General features: G+C 43.9%; 1 protein-coding gene across 7 annotated transcripts in view; it reads right to left on the reverse strand.

Moving 5' to 3' along the window:
* The window catches only part of LOC133949997 (receptor-type tyrosine-protein phosphatase delta-like), a 333,770-nt gene that overhangs the window by 180,410 nt on the left and 133,708 nt on the right, over positions 1 to 19,652 (reverse strand). For all 7 annotated transcript variants that reach the window (XM_062384134.1, XM_062384131.1, XM_062384136.1 and 4 more), the window contains exon 7: positions 12,724 to 12,767. The gene's annotated coding sequence lies outside the window, so the exon portion shown is untranslated. The remainder of the gene's footprint in view (positions 1 to 12,723; positions 12,768 to 19,652) is intronic.

The raw sequence follows: 19,652 nt of genomic DNA on the forward strand, positions 1-19,652 counted from the left end.
GAAGTAACTGGGAGCCACATAGGCTAGCATCGCTACTTCCGGTGTTAGACTTTTAGGCATAAAACGTGATGTAAATTATGTTTTTTCCAATCGAACATGAATGTCAGGGTTTACGGACACTGGGATGACACCACCAAACTTCACCCAACCCTCCATCGGCGTAGTGTTAAGAACATTATGAGGGAATTTTCATTTTTGGCTGAACTCTCCCTTTAAGGGCTTGTCATTTTCATGAAATTCGGTTTGAATGTATTATAATTACATTGGTAATCTGACTTTTAATCAAGTACAATTATATATTCGCCCAATATTTAAGTTCTTGACCGAATGACACTCCCTTCATCACCATTGTGGACACTATAGCGTACTCACATTACCACTTTACTCAAGGCACAGCTTGAGCACAGCCCTGCAGAGCGTAGATTTGTATTCTTGTGTTTATACGATTTATTGCCGGATTTTCACACATCCGACATAATTCTTGTCCATTCGAACTCTTATCGTCAGTGTCGAAGCCGAGAGGAGCATGTTTCTAAACCCGCAGAGACAGTTGTAGACAAATATTAGTATGTCGACCCTCTTTGTAAACTACTAACGTGAGGGATTCCACTCTGATGGTAATTGGAGCGCAGACATTCTCAGACAGGGGATATTTCACGAGGGTTGATTCTGTCCCTTCCCATCTCCCATCAGAGCTTCTCACTCCCAGAAACTTCCGCGCAAAGTCTGTGAGCGTTGGTGCAAAGTGACATGCGTCTGACGCCTTGATTGTTTCTGTGTTTTCACATGCAGAGGAGCGGAGAGGGGAAAGGAAAAAAAAAAGGCCTTCACGCGTTGCTCAAGGTCCTTTTCAGATACTCCCCATCCCACATCTCCCTGCACAATTAATTTTATCTTTGGGGTATTATCAAGAGGGAGCCTGGCAAAGCAGCATGACAGAAAAACGGTCCAGAACCCCGAGGCCCAGGGTGGGAATTAATCTGTTTGACAAGATCTCTCACAAACGATTTGCCTGGCTTTCCTTCAGTTGGATATTGCCACTACCCTGCATGTCTGAAGGGGGTGAAGAATAAACATGTTTCAAACACAACGCGGCCCCGAATCGACTCACAACACTGAAGTGAGCGGTGACAGGTTGTTGTCCGTGCGTCGGAAAATGCGGCCCTGACAAGTGTTTGGACAACTCGTGTTCCCACTGTTAAGTGAGCTTTAGCATTATTCAAATCAATCATAAAGTCCTAATAACAAATTTCCATCACGCCCGGCTGTTAATCGGCATTATTTTCCCCACAAAGCGCAATTTAGCCCTAAATCACGCTTCCCAAAAAAGATGGTTAATTTAGCTCCAGTCGCTCTTTCAAAACTATTGACGCCGAGCAGACGTTTGATGCATTATCTGGGATGCCGAAAAAATTAATCAAAGTAATGATTGAATAATTATCTCAAGTGCAATTAATTAAACATGCCAATGAACTCATCTTGAACAGCTGTCCTGGCCTCCCCACTTAATCACTCGTGAGAATTACCCAAACACAAACGGAGGACGCCGAGTGCATGCAATAATCTCTGCAAAGTGCATTGTTTACAAACAGTAATTAATATCACACCGTGCGTTAGCGGGCTAAGTGACTGTGGTGCAATTCTGTAATTGTACCGGGGAGAGTTGGGTTTCTTCCCCCACTCCTGCCTCCGACGTGTCTTGTTACGGCTGCAGACTGATTACCGGGCTGATGCTCGGAGACCACGTTTCCCAAAAACGCAGCCAGATTTACAATGTTTTGGGGGCTCTGTGTTTTGAGGCGGCCGTTTGGCCTCCTAAAGTGTCAAAAACACATCATCCTTTATCGCAGAATCAATAGTTTAACCTACTGACTGTCCAGGACACAGCTAACCTGATAATTCATGCTCCAACCAATTTCCACCCACATACCGTCAAATGGATTTATTTAACGCTTCCACCCGAGGACGTGAAATAGTTCCCCTCTATATTTGTTGGCAGAGGAACGGCCTTAAAGTCCCGGTGAGATCTCTTAGTGTCTCTTGAAGCGATGGCGCCGGCCGCCACCATTGTGGGAGTCTGTGGCATTCCACAATGAGGTAATTTCGGGCATCACATCCAACGGCTTTCATGGTCCGCGGAGCCTGACAGTCACAGCGGACTCTGGGAAATGGTCTGTGTGGTTCTGACATATGAGGGATCTATCCTCGACAGCCTAGCGTCTGGAAGCCGGAATGAAGACTGACAACGGGCGGGAGAGAGGAGCCTAAAAAAAGAACTGCACACTAACATTCTCCAGCTCTTTATACGTGCACCTTCATGAGTTCACTGTTTTCCGGTTATAATAACATAGAAGATCTGAACCCCATCGTCTATCCTGTATTATGGCACACGCACACATTATTATAATCATTAATTACACGCACTTATTATAGTTCACACAAAATGGCGCTATTGTCATTAGAACATAAAAACCATTGTAGGATTCTGAATATAAAGGATAATTAGCATATTCATTATGGTTTTAATATATTTCATGGTACTGTACATTTCAGGGAGCGCTACACCATTGGAGCACAAGTGAGATACGACGCTAATTGAAATGTGCTTTCGTGCAAACTGTGTCAGTCACTGCAGGTTTTTTCTTTTCTTCTGAACTTCAAAAAACTCACATGTACAATGACAACATGGAGAATGAAACGCCTCAGAGGCCACGGCGAGATAGCAAGGCAGCGGAGGAGGTGTTTGACGACTGAGGTAACATATTAATTAATACAGAGTTGCATATTATCTGCATGTACATTGTGGACGGAATGTGTACATGGATTTATAAGAAGGACAAAATTACTCTAAAAGGGATATTGCTGCACCAGTAATCACCTATTTGCAAAACCTTTATTTTGTTGCAATCATTCCAATTCATGGTATAATAGGAAGAATAATATCGGGTTCTTTTTTTTATGTCGTTTGATTTCTACCGTGGCATTTTCTTTGCGAGAGTATTCCATTTTCCAGGAAATAAACAATTGATGAAAATAACTTACGATAATCTGCATCTTTTCAAATAACATGTCAGCAAACGTCTCAAGTAATGTGGGCGAAAAAAAGCAATTATCCTTGAATTCCGTCTTTGGTTTAGAACTTTAGAAAGGAATTAAGTGGAAAAGAACAATTTTGCGAATGAACAGGTATGCGATAGTTTCATCTTTTTGTTCTTTGTTGCTGTTTTGTCTTTTCTCGCTCCAATCTCCGTCTGTGTTTGCGTCCGTGTCATGCCTGGTTTGGCTAAATAAGCCGTTACAACACGAGATACTGCGACGGACCAAAAGGGAAAAATGTTAACACTTAAATATATGTTGAGCAATTACACTGACAACAAAAGTTATAAATTGGGGGGGGAGGCCGTGGACAAAGCTCTTCCAACTTGTCGCAGCATTAATGGGGATTACTGGGGGCAGTGTATTCACTCGGTTGTGTGTTTTTTAATTTCACTGTAATTGAAGCGCATTATCACAAAATGGGCTCACCTCTGATCATCTGGTCATGCTCACTGAGAGTCCATGAAAGCCCGATTCACTGTCTGCTTTACCGCGGGAGCTTAATGTATTTTTGTTGAACAGAAAAAGTACAAGGTTAAAATGTTAATATCTGGCAGTGGCTACAATTCTCCACGCCATTGTTGCACACTCTCTTTCTCTCGCTCCTTCCATTCGGGTGCACGCTCACAGATGCGGACGCGTGCACGCCACTCCCCCCCCACACCCCCATCCCTTCAGTGTACAAGTTGAGGCAGAGCCATCCATCCAAACCCGCAGACCATGAAATTAGGTTAAGACGTAAAGCTGTGAATGACACAGGTGTGGATACAAATGAGAACATCCGAATGAGGAAGTACAGATCCAAGGCGTGTGATACTGTAGTTTAGTTATAGGCAGTCAGGATTGTATTTCACAGTTCCCTCCTTCATTTTAACTTAGCCCACTCTCTCTCTCCCCCCCCCCCCCCCCCCCCCCCCGTTGTGTATTTCTGGTCGGGGACAGTGCGTTAGCCGTACACACGGTTATTAGGAGCTCTGTCATTTTCTAAATCTCATTTCCCATTGAAAACTTTGAAGTCAGTCGAGCTCGTCTGCACCTCTCTTCTCCTCTCACATATGAATCATAACTTTCTTGTTTTGCTTTTTCTGAATGCATGCAGATATTCAACATTCAACTCTTTCTCAGTTATGTTGTTCTTTTTTATTTAATAGCTTCCCTTCATGTCTAACTTAGAGTTCTAAGATGATAAGCACATATCAAAATAATTTCAAGATATATAGATATATATATCTTTTTCATCAACAACACAACAGCCTTGTATTCAGTGCAAAAATACAAAGTATATATATAAACGTGTGCATTTTCTTTACCCCTCGAAAGACAAAGAAAATCATACAAAACAATTGAAGAATAAACAAAATAAAGCAAAAGAAAAAATCCAGAAAGAAACAAAGAAAAAAAGCAGAGACACGATAAGTACAACAAACGATGATAAATATATCGTAATATAAACTAAATGTGTATAGAGTCACTTAAAAAGGTAGAGCTACACTAGTCTAAAGGCAATCTATATCCTGATTTGGTGTGATTGAGTAGAGTATATTTTAGAAAGCCCTTGTCTTATAAACGTTGCTTCTTTTTATTAAACATCAACAGATATCTCCAGACAGACATTTGCTAGCAGGTAATTCCGCTTAACTTTGTTTCCTTGTGCACGGCCCTTTTTGTCAAAGGAAGTATTTCTGCAACACGGATTGTAACACAAACCGTGTTGTAACTTATTACAGTTAACACTCCCTCGAGGCTCAAGGGCATTGTTGAATATATATTTATTTCTGCTGGAGTGCAGGGGCCTTGTTAACTGATTGCAGAGCAGCACCGCCGTTCACACTGGAGACCAACGTGCCATAATTTTCACGATCATCTGAGTGGGCCTTAGCCGAACAGGAGGTTTGACATAGTTTTAAACTTTGACGGCAAATACTCGAATAGTACATCACGCACATCACTCCTTTTAATTTACTTTATCTATTTAAAGAGAAAAATGTAAGGTTGCAGGTGGATCTACTTTCTGTCCATGCATTTTGATCACAGTAAGAATTATTTGTTATTGCTTTTGAATGTGTGGCGATCATGAAACATCTCAGTTCAAATCTACATTTTCACCTTCATGCTGGTTTCATACTTCATACACAAGTGCTTTGAATCACAGGCTGGTGACAGGAATAGAATTGCATTAAGACCTCTTAGAAATCAAGAACAATTATTTAAAAGATGATCACACGCATTTTCTTGAGGCTCGGCTCTGCACGGGGCTTTCCAAAGAGCCAACTAATCCGGATGGAAAATAAAAAGAGCCTTCCCTGTGCAGAGTCGAGCTACATCACTTAATAAAGAGAAAGAGACACAATCGCGGTCTTGTTAAACCATTAAACTCTGGCGTCAACGCTCTGCAGAAAATTTCACAGCTTTTTCGAAAACAGCCACATCCAGCAGCCGGTAACGTGAGAGGCCCCCGTATTGACTATTGCTTTTGCCATAATAGGTATCGACCTCTGCATCAGCGGGGGATCTGCTGAGATCCGCAGTCCTTCAACCCCCCCCCCCCCCCCCCTCCCGCCGAGCTTCGACATGAAAAAGTTTCGACTCCAATCACCGCAGGTCCGCGTCGGTACAAAAGACCGCTGAGCGTTTTAAAAGGGAATAAAATATGCACACCGGGCGCGGGTGATGGCTGCATCTGATGTTGATTGATAGGGCCGTCGGGGGCCATGTGGGCTGCATGAAAGAGAGAGTCAAGAAGGAATTTGCCGACTAATGATCCTTTCCCTTATCGAATTATGTTTAACCCGGGCATTCAACATGGCATGACAGTGAGAACGAAAGGTGTGGAAGCGAGAGCGGAATTGGAATGCCAATCACAGGAAACAAACGCTGCACGCGACAGCGCCGTTTTTTTTTTTTTTACTAATCGCTTCGGGAAGCGGATAAATAATTAACGTCCGTATTGTCACGTACGTTATTAGATACAATACACGTGTTTATTGCTATTTCTACCCTCAGTGGCAAGGTTAGTATGGAATGAACAGACTCAAGTGGGAAATGAGCTCATTTAATGTGTCAATTGGAGCTGCTTACGTGCCTTCACATACCCACACACACGCACACACACACACAAACAATACATAAGCACTTGTGGGATGCCGAGGGGTCAAGTGGTTTTCAGTGCGGGCTTCGAAAAGTCCTGACGCCTGCTAATATTTCCTGATGTGTTCTTTTTTTTTGCATTTGCATTTGCATACCGGGTGCTGCCTCAGCCGGCTCCCATTGTCAGAGCTTCCCATTTGAATGTCAACACTATTATTAAAGCAGGTGATGCAACAGCAGGTGTGTCCCCCCCACCCCCCACCGTCACGTCCGTCCCGTATCCTCTGTGTGTACGCCTCTCTCTCTCTCTCTCTCTCTCTCTCTCTCTCTCTCTCTCGCTTCCCATCCCTCACTTTAGTTTAACAGCTGTCATTATGTGTCCGCCAAATAGAACCTTCTTTTTCCCACCCTTTGCGAGCGCCTCTATTTTTCTCCAGCTTGACATTCTACCACTCTCCCCCCCCACACACCGCTCTCTCTGACTGTAATGGGTGTAACGGAGAAAGCTTTCTTGCCTCTATTTTCTTATTGTTTACAGCCGTAGCCCTGACGATGTTGCCTCTGACTGGCTCGCGGGGGGGGCGGGGGTCGGGGGGAATGGACACTTTGACATTTCACACCCTGAAATGTGGCAGCGCGCGGTATCACCAGTAAACATTGTTCATTACAGCCCTGACAGCTGATGACCGAGATCCAAGCCTCTCCTGCTGCACTGTGCAGAAAGAGGACGATCTTCCTTCAAAATAAGAGCGTGATGATGATAAACTACCTTTTTTAAGAACAGCGGGGGAAAGGCTGCATAAATATTTGATGAGAGTCTGGATTGCAGCACCGGAGTTTTTGTAATAAGGGAGCTCCCGCGAAACAGTAACACTAAAGGTTAAATCCGATTGCCTGCCACATTTGTCATTAAAGTTATATTACCTTCGATATGGTGTTAGAATCACCGAGTCTGAGTTTCCCTTGTCATTCATTTTCTACGAGACAGAGTCGTTGCGATCCAGTAAAATATAATTCAACAGGTCTGTGACTATTCCATTTGAATTTAAGAGGCCATTTTGGATCAACTTGTAGAATATGGTATTAAAACTGTTAAAGATAATTTCACTCCTACACTGGAGAGTTTTTTTTCTACCTCATGACTAAGAATCTCCGGGTCAAGTGCCTCTGTGCTTTCAAAAACGGATGCCTAATTAATTGTTCGCTCATTAAGACAAGGCTCCCCCCCCCCCCCCCCCCCCCCCCCCCCCTTTGTTCAGTGTGTCATTTCAAGTCCGGGAAACAGATTCTAATGGCTCTGAAGTGCAGTGGATTGCTCAGGGACTCCGACTCCTTCATGGTTTACAAGAGGGAGGGAGATGATTTCATTTCCTCACACTTTCTAATCTCCTCCTCCACTGAGGTGCACAGCTGTTTGCTATGCTAACAGAGACCCGCCGTCTACTACAGCAGACGATCAGACGAGGACTTTTAAGAATGGTTCGGGGAAATTGGACAGAAATTCGAGGAAGCTTGAGACTTAATTGAGACCCTGTAGAGAAAGTGATGTAATCAGGATGTGTCGGGACATTCCACTACTCTGAGAAATTGCAAAATACGTTGGTTCAAGTTTATATCTGGATCAAGACAAGGGGTTTCACCTTAACATTCAAGGGAGAAAAATAACTATAAAATAACTGTGTCATAGGCATTATGAAAACACACAAATATGTATTGTGAATGCAAAAGAACACATAAGGAACCAGTACAGTGCCTTGGGGTTATCCAGGTAGCAGTAACTGGAATAGATTGTGTTTGATCACATCCATCGGAAACAGCTAAATCAATGTTTATCGCATATTTGCTCTTGACATTCAAAATCTGACTGATGAGGACTATTTTACTGTCACAAATGAATCGACAAAAGTTCCTTGTTGTGTCGTTTAAAACAGAAATCGTAATCTAAAAGATATTAATTGATAGCCACTGATCACAGGTATAACTGTAGCCTGTGTAAATCGTTTTATTTTTATTTAGAGTGGATAAAAAAATATTGTTGCGACTATATTTGATGGTTTTTAATTTGTAATATCTCAGAAAGTAATGGCGACACCTCTCCCCCTGGCTTGCCCATTGATTTGCAGCCTGATTTAATTTTACCATTAAGATTAGACATTTGATATCTGGATATTGTAATTAGATCGACTATTCTCATTTGTTTCAGTTCAGATTATTAACCATAGTTTATTCGATTTATTAGAGTATAGAGTGTACTAACCAAGGCTCCCCTGCTAGAGCATACAATGTGCCATATTAAGGATAGAAACTTTCATAAAATACCACAACGCACAGTAAAATGATCACAATAAATGAAGACTGTAATAACTCAAATTGTTTAAACGACGAGTAGAAGAGTAAACACTTCTTGCTCAGAAATCTCCGACGTCTGGTTCACTGAAGTTTTATAAAAGTCACAATGTGATTATTCAACGGGGGGGCAAAATGATGCGAGTTAATCATGCAAATGGCAGATTTATTGGCGAGTTTGGAGATTTGAATAATAGATCGGACCATGAATCACTTGGCATAACCACGAACCAATGATGTAACCGACAACCAATCAACCAAAGTGCATTGTTGAAATCGGGGGCCAAATGTGATTCAGGGTTTCTGAATATGACGAGAGAGTGCACGAGGAAATAAGGAGAAGGTTCTTGCGACTCTGTAATATTCAGAATAAGAGGATGTACATATAAAAACATTGCTATAAGCAGCTAACACCTTCTATGTGAAGTGGAGTAATTAAGAAGGAAGTCAAATGCCCTATGGCAGCTTCACCTCATTCACACACAGTCTGTGAGCAACACAAAGCCCCGGCACTGCCATACTAACAACACAGGCTACTGTACATAGCTTACCATGCAATTTAAAAGGGGGGGGGGGCGGATTCTCAGAAAATTGTCATTGCCGTGGACTGATACAATCAGCTGCTCTCTGGGGCCTCCTCTTAGCCCGGGGCCCCATGCAATTTCCTGCTTCGCCCAATGTGCTGCAGCCCCCCTGCTGACAGGAGCACAGCCTGGTGCGAGGGACTTGACTGATCCCCGCGACCGGTCCTCAGAGCTGCTTCTGGTCGGCGCCCCTGCACATGTGGTTTCCCTTCATTTCATTCATCTGCCTGCGTCTTTGCCACTCGGTGAATTAACAGTCAACATCTCGCTGGGGGCACGGAGAAAGAGAGGGGCTGTTTAGCCAGACATGCTGGTCCTATAGCGCAAAATCATGTGTCTGTGAATAGCCTGTGTGTATGTATAACCTTGAGAGCTGGAAAGATCGGAAATTAGCATAGTTATAGGTCTTTTTTTAATATGAATGTGTCATAGTGTAGCATTATTAGTTATTGAGCGCAGACAAAGTAATGGCCTGCTCTGGTTATTGAACCTGAACGATTATCTAGTGGAGAATCACTTCAGATTATTCACATTTCATCTCCCGATCCGGCTTTAAAACCTGTGTGTCCGACACTGCGCGCACTATAAACGCCTGACGTATGACTCTCATCACCGCGGAGAGATATGGAATTCATTTTGTCACGGCGAGGCATTTTAATATGACTGTCACTAATATCATTCACATTGGCAAAATTTCCAGTTCGGTGGCTGAATATTCTCATATCCGGTGAGACGGGGAGCGGCACCTTCTCTTCCCAATCGCAATATGGCGTGTCTTTTGAGTTTATGCAAAGCGTCTCCCCAGTTTCCCTGGAACAGCACTCACTCAGAGCGGGCCGTGGCAAATATCCCCCCCCCCCCCCCCCACACACACACCTCTCCACAGACAAACAAACACATACACAAGCAACATGCATAGAAAACCACTGGTCCCCTTCTCTCTCCCACATAATCATTTCCCACCTTTCCTTTTCTCACTGGGGGGGGGGGGGGTTCATCGATCTGCCAAAGTGAGCAGCCATTTCACGGGTGCGCGTCGCTGCGGCGCCCCCCTGTCCCTGAATGGGAATTGCTCATTTCACCTGGCTGCCTTGACTGTAGCCGTCCATAGAGGGAAGCCCCACTGGAGGAGGGGGGGGGACGGAGGGAGGGGAGGCGGGAGTCAGGGCCCCGGTCAGGACTTGGCAGGCAGCAGATAAGAGCTCCTCATGCTGCTCCTGCGTGCACTCGCCCCTCCTGCCGGAGCCTCCCCCTCTGTCTTACACACACACACACACACACACACACACAGCTCACCCTCCACATATGCGAGGGCCCTAATAATAACTTTGGCGTTCTGGTGAGTCAGCCGTCTTTCCTCAGGCAAAGGATAAAAGTAAAACATGGCGCCGTTATTGAGTCTGAAATCACTAACTGTGGAATTCCCAGTACAGGGCTTTAGCTCAGCCTGTAGCCCACTCACCGCCAAAGACGCCATGTGTCCACACGAGATCTAATATCGTGGGAAGACCGATAAGCAAACCGGTAAACCAGTTATGACGTTCGCATGGGCAACGCGCAGGCAAAAGGAAATGTGTTCCTTTGTAGATCAAAGAGTCGATCATTTGCATAGTAATGTGAACTATGTCGTTTTCTAAATTGAACCATCAATCGGGCGCCAGCTTCATTTAACGCGTGAGTGTGTGACATTTCACGTGATCTCTGAGAAGTGGAGAAATGAAGTTGTGCTGTGGGTTCGGTGCAGGAGCGTGAAACTGGAGGTCACGGCTCGCATCTCGAGGGGCTACGTGGCGTTATGTGGGCAGAAAGAGCACCAGAGGATTGCTAAGCACTTTGGTTAATGTTTCATAAACGTGTGGAAAGTTCGACTCGTTCAATATTTGACAAAGGTGACAATCGTTTATTGGCCAAGTGTATGCATGCAGGGAGTTGGACGCCATTTGGCTCTCAGTGGAGACACACACTGGTCCAAGAACAATGTCCAGGAGATGGAAATAGACACACAGACAAAACAAAGACTAACTAACTCTACATTTTAGACATTAAAATAATTATTTGACAGTTTGGACTCCCTCATTTCTCTTTACTTCAGCATTTAACTAGATATTGCACTTCCCCATACTCCTGCACTCTTATATATACTTTTTATCACTTTTTATCTTTTCTTTGTTTATTAGTTTTTATATATTTAAATTCTACCATTTCTTAAATGTAATTTACTGATTGTATTCTCCTTCCATTATTGTTTTCAACAAATAAGTTTGTTAGGAAAAACAAATGTTTACATTACACAGGCTTTATACGAAATATTAACATAATTACCTCAGCATGTTGTGCAAGGACTAATTTAAAACAATACTGCATCAAGACCATATTAGGTCAGTTTATACTCATACTAGAGATGTTGCCAACTCTCAGCATCAGGGCTCATCTGGATTCGCTAGCATCTGCATTCTGCTTCGTTTTGTCCACTTAGTTTTTTAAGACAGCTGGGCTCCTCACGCTGCAGCATCCCACGGCATCAGAGATATGTGGCGTGTGAGGATGGGCAATATTTGGCTGCAGTGGTGCCTGTTATACGTTGTGTCCTATCAGCTGCCTCTGGTATGTGAACATTTTGTGTAACTTGACGGCATTCTAGTGTTTCTTCAATGGAGAGGATTTTATAATTGTGAATGCTCAGAGTTGAGATAAGTGGTAAACGGTCAGTATTTCTATAGCACGGACAGTCAGGGGGCAATTTGGGGTTCGGTAACTTTGGGAGACTGGGATCGAACTGCCGACCTTTGGGGGAAGTGGCCGACCCCGATCTCATGGAATAATCCAGTTACAATTGAAACTCCAATTTAGTTAAACAGACTCTTAAAGTCATCTCAAATACATCATGTCAAATATTCAACATTCCGTCTGTGCAGAACTTAACTGGCATAAAAATGGACTCTTCTCTCCTCCAGTATCTCTCCAGCAGCCCCCCCCCCCCCCCCCCCCCCCCGTCCCTCATGTGTCCGAAGCACATTCCATCCCGCGCCACTTCATTCCCTCACTTCATTCCCTCACTTCATCCTTCACATGTTCTCAAATTTATTTTTCTATCTCTCCGCCGGTCAGCTCACCTCCCCCCCGCCCCCTCCATCGAGCCTATCTCTCCGCCAGCTCTCCTTGCTCGGTGACAGTCTCATCACACTCTATCAATCAGGCTTGTGTGGACCGGGGCGCAGTGCACTGCAGCACAGCATCGCACAGGCCCAGTCTGGTGCCATCAGTGCCAGTCAGTCTCCCTCACTCGCTCAGTCACTTTAAAAAAAGGTTTGGGTTGCCAGATATAGTCTGTTCCTCCTCCCCCCCCCCCACCCCTTGATGTGATTGCACCGGACCTACTCTCCGGCCTTTTTCCCGGCACTCAAAACTAACGATTCCCTCCCTCAAATGTTGGGACACGTGATCGGCTCCGGCCCCCTCTATCAGATACAATTTGAAAGCATCAAGAAAAAACCCAGCATGCGGGCATCCTCTATGTGTCACACAGGATTTGAGAAGATGGGAAATGATGCAAAACGGGGGGGGGGGGGGGGGGGGTCAGAACATCAGATATCTCTTCTTTTTTTCTTACCTGCCGCAGGCCTCATCCTGTGGTTGACGTCTCAGGAAAGAGGACTGAATAAAGGAGAGAGATAGAGAGGGACAGGACAGGGATGAATAGTTTAATCAAACTGTCTCTGTGAGGTGAAGACCCAGCATTGTCTATTACAGACGACAAGGAGTGCTCGATTTAAAAAAAAAAATAAATAAAGCGCCAAGTAAGTTAGCTGTACATGATTTGCCCTTAAAAAGTAACTCATCAAAATAATTGAATTAATATGTGTATTCTGCGCCGTTGTGTTCAAAACAGACAGAAGACTTGTTTTTTTGCGAACCACATTCCAGTGCATGTGCAGCAGAGAATGACTTCACCGCACTTATCGATTGGCTTTGTTGAATTATAATGAAAACAAGTGTAATTACATTTTCCTTTAAGTAGCACAACAAATTAGGCTTGAGTTATTCTGGAAGCAAAAGAAGGAGGAAGCAAACGAAAAAAAGAAAGAGGTCTTTGCATTTAATGTGCTGGGAAGATTTTCTCAGGCTGTTTTCTTGCTCGGTGCATTAGCAGATGCTGCTGTGCCCCGTTCACGCCCGTGGACTAATATCCTCGTAAATGATTAGCTACTTGTTTAACCAACATGGAGAAATGTGCTTTGGGTGGTTAAAACAAAACTGTGGATTAATAGTATTTTTTTTTTTTTTTTTATATTTTCATTTAGCTACAATGAGTGAGCTTTAATTTGGCTCATTATCTTTGGAAATATCATTGCTGGTTTTCATAGCAGTCAAATGAGGAGATTAGAAATGAACATCATGATTATAAACTGCTCATTTATAGTCACTTTCTATATTCACGGAGTCGACAATTTTTTAAATATATTGTTTTAAAGGAGAAAAGTAGGAAAAACCAACTCACGACTCAGTGGCAGTAAAAGTAAAATAACCAGAAATCGAAATTCATTTACTTCGAACTTGCGTATGACAGTTGGAAATAATTACCCAGGTGAGAATGTGTCTAGTTTCTCTCCCCCCCCCCCCCCTGTCAACCCAACTTCAACAACAGTGTGTTTTCCTCCTTATCTGACTTCCCTCTATACTCCCTGCCCATGCTAACGAATCCGCAAATTAAATTGTAGAACAGAGGAATATTGGGGGGGGGGGTGGTAGGGTAGGGGGGGTTTGATGTGGTGAGGAATACTCAATTAGGCCGGATTTGGCCCCAGTAATTGTTGCATTATAGCTGAGATAAGTGTTCAATGGCAACAAACGCTTTGATGGACTCCGTTCTGCCACAGAAGGCGACGGGTGAGCAAAGACGGGGAAATGCCAGAACAGAGGAGTGAAAGGGTAAGAAGAAGAAGAAGAAGAAGACAAAATAAAATAAAAAAACTGCGAGCGAGAAAGTGACAAGAAAGCTATCGCACCGGAGCCCCTGTCTGCGGCGGCCATATTTCATTACACAGCAGCCGAAGCTTAGGAGGCAATCAAGCATATTTAGCCATCATCGTCTCGCCCCCCCCCCCCAAAGCAATTATTACACCCCGGTTTTTTACTGTGCCTTGCCATGGGGAAAATGAACCGCAGCACTTATCAGCTCAATGCATACACAAGTGACTGGGGTGGAGGACATGTATGTATGTGTGCGTGTGTGTGTGTGTGTGTGTGTGTGTTGGAGCATGGGCATGCGCGGACGCTTATGTTTGTTTTCGGGAGGTGCTGGAGGGGAAGGAGGAGGGGGGGGGGGGGGGGGGGGGGGGGGGGTTGACCGCTAGTGAGCAATAGGTTACCTTTCGCAATCCCATTAGCTCGGTGACATCAGCACATTTAGGGGCAGCGGGCGGAGCGGGCGGCGATACAGAGATAACCATAAACATGTCACCGAAAACGCATTGTTATTTGCATTCATATTGGAAAGAGCCAAATTGATGCGGGGTCAAACAGGGAAGGTGAGGGTTTATGACCTGTGCATAGCTCTGCTGTCAGCAGCCCTGATCTATCGGACCGGTCAGCCTTGTCAGGCTTTATGCCTGATTATATTATCATGGCTGACGATCAATGAGAATGAATGATCGCTCGTCCGCCAAGGGGAGGGGAGTGAATAAAGCGGAATGCAAACAGTCCATTCTTTGGTAATACAGTGAATGAAAAAGCATTTGGTTCGGTGATGCATCGCACGCCCCTGCAACACACAACACTCACGGCTCCCTCTTTTATCCCGGTCTGGATGTTGTTGTTTGGTTTCAAACATTATCTCGCGGTAATCGAGCGAAAATGGCAGAACTGTGGAGTAAAAGAAACAAACATGCTTTTCTATTCGGTGGGTTTTGAGCGGCTAATGTGCCGTCGTTTGGGCGGCACGGCCGCCAACTGCAGCATTAGTCCCCATCTGGGGACTTGTGTGTTTCGGGTGGAAGTGCTTCTCCATTTGCGAGACTCTTCAGTTTCTGGGCATCCTCCCCGAGCCCATAACTCAACGTCTCTCTATCACTCCCATGCGACTGGCTGTCATAATCATCAGCATTATGCTCCCTCAATGGGCCTGATTTACAAGTCTGGACATGGCACCAGCGATGTGCCAAGGGGTAAACAAGAGGCTGTTTGCTACGCCCAGCCTATTTCTCCCCACTGACTTTAATGGGGAGGAGAAAGCAATATTCAGAATGGGGGAAGTAGATTTTTTTGTATCTTTGATTTGGAGAGAGCAGATCAGACCCTTGATAAGGTCTCTAATTATAAACTATATTTCTGCAGTTGATATAAAGATGTATAAACACAGGGATGTTTTCTTTTTTATATTATTCAAAGTTTTCTGATGAATATCAGGCAGTTGTGGAATTACAAAAGTAAGAGAATGACGATTTATCTTTACTTAGGCCTTAGGTCTTAGGTGATCTGAAGATTTTTGAAGGGAGTGGCATTTACAATTTTAGTTTGATTTTATTCTTAATAGATGAACAAGCATTTACAGGACGGTGATCTCATGTCATCGTCGTTCCCACGTCACAAAAGGAAAGGAACCAAGTGCCATGATAAGATAATGTATTTCAAATGCCAGCTCATGGCAGTCATTTATTTTTTATAAAAATGTGGAGTGACTAGAATATATACTCGTCTTTAAGTGAGTATGCCTTTATAGTATTTTTATATATATAAAAAATATGCGCTATTAGAAAATGATCCTTCCATTAGAATGTGATAACTCAGCCTGTTTAATATAATTCATTTTGACATGTTGGAATGAGGAAATTACAAGAGGAGATTCCAAGGATATAAATTATTCTGATGGCTGCTTTACATTTACACCCATCCCAATGTTTTTATTCATCCCCTTATTATTTTTTTTTCCAATTTTAAGATATTATGCAACATGACAGATAGAATCAAAATAAAATATCATAAGTCATAGAAAATGTCTTTGGACTGTCTTCACCTCGAGGCAGCACCTGGTCATTTCCCTCACCCTCTCACTCATTCCATCATATCACATTAGCCTAAATTCATTCCCACATACTGTGCCTGTTAAGTGATAGGCCACATAAATCAATTTCCTTCACACACACACACACACACACACACACACACAGAATAACTGTTATATGCAGCTTCCAAACTGGCTGCTGATAGCTGCCATTTCTTATCACTCCGGATGAATATGGCACCGTTAGGAAGGCACTTCTGCTCGCTGTTAACTGGAGGAGAAGGGAGAGCGAGAAAGAAGGAAGGGATGCATTTTATTTATTTATTATTTTGTTCAACTTACTTAAGCTGCTCACAAAGCTCTTTGTAGCGGGGTGTGCTTATGAAAATTCACAGAGAAAGAGAAGGGAATCCGGTTCAGTTGGGGGAAAATAGAGATTGTTGTGTGTAAATACCGTGTTTCTGGGGTATGTGCGTCTTTTATTTAGCACTTAAAATGAATCAATGCTGTCGAATATAACCAGGAAGCCCACCGGGGACAAATTCAGAAGGAATGGCCTCAAGTAATGTGCAGATTCTTTTTTGGGTTCCCTCCGTCTCAGGGCACGTGGATGACTTCATCCCTCCTGGTTTTCTTTTGCATCATATTTCCGCCTCTATAGAAGCGGTGGGTGTATTTCTGCCATCTGTGGTATTAAAGTGAAACGCCTGATACATAAGCTAATCAAGCATGTTTATTTTTTTTTTTTTTTCCTCTCACAGAACTGTGGCCTTTAACATTTGCGAGGAAATAAGTGCCCTGTAGTTAATGAACTGAGCTGAAATGAGCTTTTAAAGCCGGGAAATGAAATCACCGTAAACACATCCTCTTTCTCCTGTGCTCATGATGTTTTGGCTGAGGGGGGGAATGAGATCCTCTCTCTCCTCCAGCCTGGCATCAGGAATAGGTGTTACACTAGCAGGGGGGGAGAGCCCATCGGCAGGACGGCGTGATGTTGTGAGACAATTTGATAGACAACAGCACAGCAGGGGGGGGCAACAAAAGAGAGGAAGTGGGATTCGGGAACGACAGAGCCAGGAGACACTTTCTCTTTCACTCTCCTGCTCCCAACCGCTCCCAGTGCCAGAGACACAGGCCGCTGCACAGACAGATGGCGAGGAGGTGTGTGTGTGTGTGTGTGTGTGTGTGATCTTACGTATGTGTGTGAGTGCGCATGCGAGTGGTGGGTGGTGACGCCATTCTGCTCTGTACAAGTGCTAGAGATGGAGGATGGAGTGCGAGAGGTATAAGGGGGAGAAAATGAAGGAGGGAGAAATACTGCAGAGGTGTGTGTGTGTGTGCATGTGTGTGTTAGTGTGTGTGTGTGCCTACCATGCAAGCATTAATACTTCTTTTTTTTTTTTTTTTTTTTACCTTCACATCCAAATAGCTTGTGTACTTAATTACAGCAGCAATAAAAGTTAATTTGCGCTGTCACTTTGCGTTCACTCGTCATCCTGCGCAGGGAAAGCATTGTGCGTGAGGGACCCCTCATGATGACAAGAGGCACACCTATTAGAAGAACTGAGTGTGTCTTTGTGTGTGTGTGTGTGTGTGTGTGTGTGTGTGTGTGTGTGTGTGTGTGTGTGTGTGTGTGTGTGTGTGTGTGTGTGTGTGTGTGTGTGTGTGTGTGTGTGTGTGTGTGTGTGTGTGTGTGTGTGTGTGTGTGTCTGTGTGTGTGTGTGTGTGTGTGTGTGTGTGTGTGTGCACAGAGGATGTGAAGATGGATTATGTTATGACACACTGCCATCTACTGGATGTTACTGTACTTTCACTACATAGTTCTGTATCACTCCAGCTCTGCTTGTACATGGTATACATATATATATATCCATTAATGATTGTGATTTACACTATATGACAGATTATTGCATGTGCATTTATTCATGCACAGAAAACCACTCTACCCTAAATATACACAAAACAATGTTTGAATATCGGCTGTGAACAAATAAGCATTCATTTCTTTGAATGCACGACAAGCACCGGCGGATTCATCATTTCCTTTATCCGCAGATCAAATTAAGAGATGAATATGTTTTTTCCTCCGATAACATGAAAGCCAATTAAACCGCTGCAGCCGCGTGAGTTCACAAGGAAAAGGTCACGTAGATCGCATCAACTAAAAAAAAAAATCAACCAGAAGCGACTGACAGAGACTTTGATCTATGCTTGTATCTGTGCAGCTATGAGGCCGCAGCGACGCACATCAAAGCAAATGGAAGCTAATCATTCCACTCATTCAGATGATGGAGGTGAGTCACGCTCCCCGGGAGGAGGGAGTCACTCAGCTAAAGCGTCGTTGGGGCTCAAACGGTGATGCACAGCGCCATCGTGTGGCTGTGACGAGCCAGATGAAAGGTAAACACCAGCATTGTGATGCATTTGAGGATTCAAATTCAAGAGGATAATAATAATTTTGGTATTTGTGTTTTTCTACTTTCCTCTTCCTCTCTCCTTTCTTGAGGGGGGGGTATTGAGTGGATCATGCTGCTTGTGGCTGAGTGGGAGTGAGGAGGCATTTCCACAGACCACCGTAGAACCGTTACCTGTCACGCCACTAATGAGCAGCCGGCGCGCGGTTAGCGTTCATAAAATATGCACCAGACTTAAAAACCTCTTCCCCCGGCGCCTTGAGACAAAATCCCTGCATTTCATTAAACACACACGGCGGCTCGGCTCCGGTGCAAGAAAAAAGAAGAAGGGAAAAAAAAGATTCCTCCTTTAGCCGAGGAAATAAAACAAATCCTCTATGCTCGTTTCCTCATTATTGCAATAGCGGTGTCACGTTAAAGAATTAGCCCGTTTATTACAGCAAATTAGGGAGGGCTTTTAAAACGTGAGCCCACAGGAACAGATTCACAGCCACAAAGCACACAGAGCAGTTATGCACTGTACTTCACTAAGTAATTTGGAGGTTATCATAAGTTTGTCACTAATCATTTGATGTATTTAATATGTTTCTTTTCTGATCTACTGTGCCACGGCCAGCGCATCAATCTCTAACCCTATCTGACACGAAACAAATTTGATCCATTTTTTCCCCCCGAGCATATCTGTCTTTTTTTCAGACAGGGCTGGTTTTCAAAAAGAAAAATGTCAGCAGTCTTGGGGATTATGCTTTTATGCTAATCACCAAAAGAGCCGACCTGCCCCGACATTTCTTTGGATCGGGACGAGGCAGTGGGGCCGGGCGACAAAAAAAAAAAAAAGAAGCCTTTTCCCATTTAGATGCTTATTTCCTTTTTTATCGTTCCTTTCTTCCCTTTGTGTTAGAACAATCAGCTCTATTAACCATTAACGTAATGCTTCGCCGAGTAACGTGATTATCTTGTGCGAGTGAAAAGTAATGTGGGGGGGGGGGGGGGGGTTTGAAAAAAAGCAGATGGACTAATTCCACAACCTTGTTCTAGTGATGTCAGGCAAACTCATCACTATTCATCCACGTTGAGCCCTTTAGAGAGCGAGCACACGGGAACTTGGCGCCGTTTACTCTGTTG

Source organism: Platichthys flesus, chromosome 24, assembly GCF_949316205.1.
Source record: "Platichthys flesus chromosome 24, fPlaFle2.1, whole genome shotgun sequence".
In the NCBI taxonomy this organism is placed as follows: domain Eukaryota; kingdom Metazoa; phylum Chordata; class Actinopteri; order Pleuronectiformes; family Pleuronectidae; genus Platichthys; species Platichthys flesus.